The 4,596-nt window shown below is 55.2% G+C and overlaps 1 protein-coding gene and 1 long non-coding RNA gene across 4 annotated transcripts in view; one reads left to right on the top strand and one right to left on the bottom strand.

Moving 5' to 3' along the window:
- Positions 1-4,480, top strand: part of LOC109381267 (uncharacterized) — an 8,045-nt gene extending 3,565 nt beyond the window's left edge. The window contains exons 2-3 of the long non-coding RNA XR_002123674.1: positions 1,195-2,210; positions 3,289-4,480. This is a non-coding gene — a long non-coding RNA (uncharacterized LOC109381267). The remainder of the gene's footprint in view (positions 1-1,194; positions 2,211-3,288) is intronic.
- Positions 1-4,596, bottom strand: part of DHRS3 (dehydrogenase/reductase 3) — a 44,578-nt gene that overhangs the window by 24,025 nt on the left and 15,957 nt on the right. The window lies entirely within an intron of this gene.

Below are 4,596 nucleotides of genomic sequence, written 5' to 3'. Positions count from 1 at the left end.
ACGGCGTAGGCTGCAGCCCCTGCTGCAGTGGGTTGCCATGGGCTACCGTGTGTAGCCAGCAGCCAGCGTGAGCGGCCAGCAGCCGCCGTGAGCAGCCGTCCAGAAGCCGGCGACTGATCTGCCTCGCCCCGAAAGAGCGCAATGATGGTGCCAACTTGGGCCAGTGAAGCGACGTCCTCCACAACTAGATTGAAGAATAAAAGGACAGCAACTTGTCTGTTCCCCTTCCCCAATTCCCCAGCTCTGTTCCCATCCCCCCAATTCCCCAATAAAATCTTAAAAAAAATAAATAAAATGGGGTCAGTAATAGCTGCTACCTTATCACGTTGCTTTGAGCAACAAATCAGATTGTCTCTGTAAGTCGCTTTGTAGGTAGGAAGAACTTTAAGATTCAAAGATTGGTTGGAAGCCACGCCTGCTGCCTCCTGCCATGGTTTGCTCCATCAAAGCCCTCATCACACCATAGTGTCGCCGAGGGCTGCTGGTCCATCTTCCTAGCTAGATTGAGGATGGAACCGGGAACGCTGTGTATTTTTTCCTGGTCCCTGTGACCTAGGAGGGCCCCTAGTACCTTGCTCCTGGGAGATCTACCCCCATAGGAAGCCCAGAGTTTCCAGATGGCCCAGAGTTTTCTCATTTGTGGAGCAGCTCCCCACCCAGTGTGGGGTCAAAGTCTCCTGTTTGTTTTGCTCTCCAAGGACAAACCTTCCCTCGTGACGTTCTACTGCCTTAGTCACATTGCCAGCTGCTCTGCAGCAGGGGCTGTGACATCTTCCATCCTTAGTGACTCTGGGTGGCACCTGCAACAGAGCCGTGTATTCAGCTGGTGCTCAGGGCAGATCCAACCATCATTTTCTGAGCCCCTGGCTGGCATGGTCAGCAATCTCCTGGATTCCTCCCAGTGGCCCTGGGAGGTTGACAGTAGCACTGTCATAAATGAGAAAAGTGGGCTCAGGGAGTGTGGCTGGCAGAATAATGGCCTCCCCCAGGATACCTACATCCTATCCCCAGAACCTAGGAATATCTTACTTTACATGGGAAAGGGGGATTAAGGTTGCAGGAGGAATTAAATTTGCTCATCAGCTGGCTTTAAAATAGAAAGATTAGGGCTGGCCGAGTGGCGCGTTGGTTTGGGACNGGGGGTGGGGGGGTCCCCCGCCCGCAGCAGGGACCGCCTGCGCTTCCTCCCTCCAGCCGAGCGGTAAACAAACGCGGTGATGTCACGGGCGCCGCTGACCTGCGGCTGAACCCAGAGCTGTAAATGACATGCAAGGTGCCAGCAGCCTCCGGGCCGCGCAGCCTGCAAGCCACACACGCTCCTCCACGCCGGCCTGAGGTTACCCCAGCTGCACACACGGACAGGATGCTGCAAACGCCACCAGACATTGCAACAGCAGCCAGTCTGCTGGCCGCAGCGTGAACCGTCCCGACGCCCTCCTCCACCGCCCCCCTGGCGGGCACCGACCCAGCTGGAGCTCCACCTCCCCCCTTTGGAGCATCCCTGGGCGCTGGCAGCTTCCTCCCACCTGGGGTCAGCCTCTCCACGAGGGACCGGTCCTGTGCCTCCCCAGGGGGCCTCCAAGCCCCAGGGCTGGGCTTCCCGGGTCAGCTTTGGGCTTCCTGCCCCACCACACTGGGGACGTGCCTGTGTTTGCACTCCGCTTTCTGGGAAGCTCATTTCTCTTCAACGGAGCTGGTGCTGGAGACCCTTTCTCCAGGTGTAAGCAGATGCCAACGTGTCCCCACCAGCTGCTCCCCCGCCCTTCCTCCACCAAGCAAGGGGCCACCCTTTATTCCAGGGAGCTGTCGGGACAGCCCTGGACTGCAAACCCTTGGCAGCGCCCCGTGTCTGAACTGCCCTTAGTAATGGAAAGCAGCCTGCCTGGGGCCGGGCAGGCCAGCACTCAGCTCTGGAGTTGATTTGCTGTGTGACTTTTGGATGAGTCACTTGGCGTCTCTGAGCTTCACCATCCCCCCCTGGGGAAGTGGAGAGAATCCAAAGTGTCCTCCCTAGGCTAGTGTGGGAAGGTCACAAGTGCAAGAAACCCTCTCCAGGGTCCACGGGGTAGTTAGAAGCCTTAGGTGCAGCGCCTGGAACAGTGAGAACGGAGAGGTGTGCGGAGAAACCAAGGCAGGCCCTCTCCTCACCCACTTGCTTCCCAGACTTGGCCTTCTGGGTTCACTGTGAGAAGCCGGGGCTGTGGAGACATGTGAGTAAAAAGTCCCCGGGGCTCAAGGACCCCACACACTGCCTCCCCTACTTGGACCTCACCAACTTAAGGCCTTGTGGGGGGTTGGGGGAACCTAGAAATGACCCCAGGTCTTTTAAAAGCACCCCAGGAATGCAGCAGGCAGAGCTTGAAACCAGAGCCAATTCTAGCCTCTCTTTCACTGAAGTTAATATTTAAATCCCTCCCTCACGCCACCCTGTTTTATTGTCTTTACAGCGTTTTGTCACTGCCTGAAGTTTTAATAGTCATTTCTTTGCTTGTTTATTGTTGAGCCCCTTCCCCGCGCCTCCCCCTCCACACCAACACTCACATGCACACACACACACACACACACACACACACACACACACACACACACACACACTCTTTAGAATGGAGGCTCTCACCCTAGTACCTGGCTTGGTAATCGGGTGCCTGCTGAGTATGTGAACCAATGAATGAAATCATTTTGCCTACCCTTGAAACAGGGCTTCCCTTAGGGGGCCTCGGGAGGGTACAAGTTGACCAGCCATGCGGTATGGCTGTCACAAGGACCGGTCACATCACTCCTGTGGTCCCATGCAAAATGAAGATTCGGGGCCCATAGTTCCAAAATTATTGAGAAGTTCAAGACAGTGACAGTAGTACATTAACAAGTGCAGGACCCTTCTGAACATGGGGTCCTATGTGACTGCACAGGTCCCACACCCAGGAAGCTGGCCAGGGCAATGACACAGACGGTGCTCAATACCCAGGGGACCAAATGCCATGTCACGAGCCTTTCACCCCTGCCTTGGGCAGCAGGGCCACTTTGTGATGCAGAATGTATAACACATCCCCAACAGGCAGCTGACAACAGCCAGCTAACTACAAGGTATCTGCACACCCACACGACACGTGCAAAAAGCAGCAGCAATCCTTACAGAAGCATATTAGAGTTAGGGACAAAAGTCATCATAGAACAGTCATCGCCACAGTTAGCATTCATAGTGACCCCATAACCCCTTAAGCCTCGGTTCCACATTCCAAAAAACTCTAAAATCCTTTTTTTTTTTCTTCGTTTGACTCATACACTTAGGCAAGTTCTCAAAGGGCTGTGTACCTGAGCTACTGGCCCACTTTAGAGATGAGGCACTGAGGTCCTGGAAATGTCAAGGGCACGTCCTGGAAATGTCAAGGGCACGGCCAGGAACCAGCTGAGCTGGGACCCAAGCCTGGCAATACTCCAGGAGCTGCTGGCGGAGGTGAGAATACAGCTGTTGTTTTGGGAAAGGAAAGACAGGCTTGTATCAGGGTAGCTCCTTCAGCATCCCCTTCCTACCCCAACCTGATTTTGGAGGTCCCTGAGCTGGTGTGTCGCAGGGAGCCCCTCAACTAATTAAGCATAATTTATGGACTGGCCTCCCAAGGACAAGCTTTAAATTGCTTGCAAGTGGTGCCTGAGTAACTATCTATCTATCCTACAGCTATTAATTAGGAATTGGTTTAATCTCTGCTAGACGAAGGTCAGACGCCACGGAGTTGACCCTTCTGGCTGGCTGGTGGCTGTCCTCCGGCTCTTAAGCTGGGGATCTGGGCCCAGAGGGCTGAGGGGTTCTGGGAAGGCGACGGGGGGTTGCAATGGGAAATGGCCTGATCAGCACATCCTGCAAAGGCCGGGATGCTGGGAGCCAACCGGCATGGGCCTCGGCCCAGGAAGCTGGGGCAGGTGGGGTTTCCCCTTAGCACCAGCCCTGTAGAGAGTGATGTCATGGTCCAGAGAGAGGCCCCTCCCTCCCCCATCTCTCCTCTAACAGGCTTCCCTCCCCTTCCGTTCCGCCAGTCTGGTCATGCATCCTGTGAAAATCCTTCTTTGGCTCCCGAGTGCTTTCCCAGTCAAGTCCAAACTCCACCCCATGGCCGACAAGCTCTGTGAGGTCTGGCCCTGCCTGTCTCCCACCACTCCTCACTGACACTTCAGTTCTGCCCAGCCCAAGCCCTCTGGGATTCCTCAAAGGGGCCAAACTCTCTCATCTCCCATTTTCCAGACCCGCTCTTCCCCACTGTCTGGGATATTTTCCTCTGGCTCCCACCTCATCCTTGATGCCTCTCCTTAGACCCTAGCCCTCGCCACTGTCAGCCTTCCTTCCCCAGAAGCTAGACTGCCTGGATTCAACTTCCATGACTCTGGGGGTGCTGTGTGATGTTAGGCAAGTATTTAACCTCTCTGAGCCTTAGTTTTCTCATTTTTAAAATGGGGTCAGGGGCCGGCCGAGTGGCGTGTTGGTTAAGAACTGGCTTGGGATGACAGAGGGCCCCAGTTCGGATCCCACATATGAGGGCCAGTGACACTGCCCTCTACAGCTAAGATGCTGAACAACAGCTCAACTTGGAGCTGAGCTGCTGT

Source organism: Hipposideros armiger, unplaced genomic scaffold, assembly GCF_001890085.2.
Source record: "Hipposideros armiger isolate ML-2016 unplaced genomic scaffold, ASM189008v1 scaffold_46, whole genome shotgun sequence".
Taxonomy (NCBI): Eukaryota; Metazoa; Chordata; class Mammalia; order Chiroptera; family Hipposideridae; genus Hipposideros; species Hipposideros armiger.
This window is presented reverse-complemented; position numbering and strand designations above follow the sequence as displayed.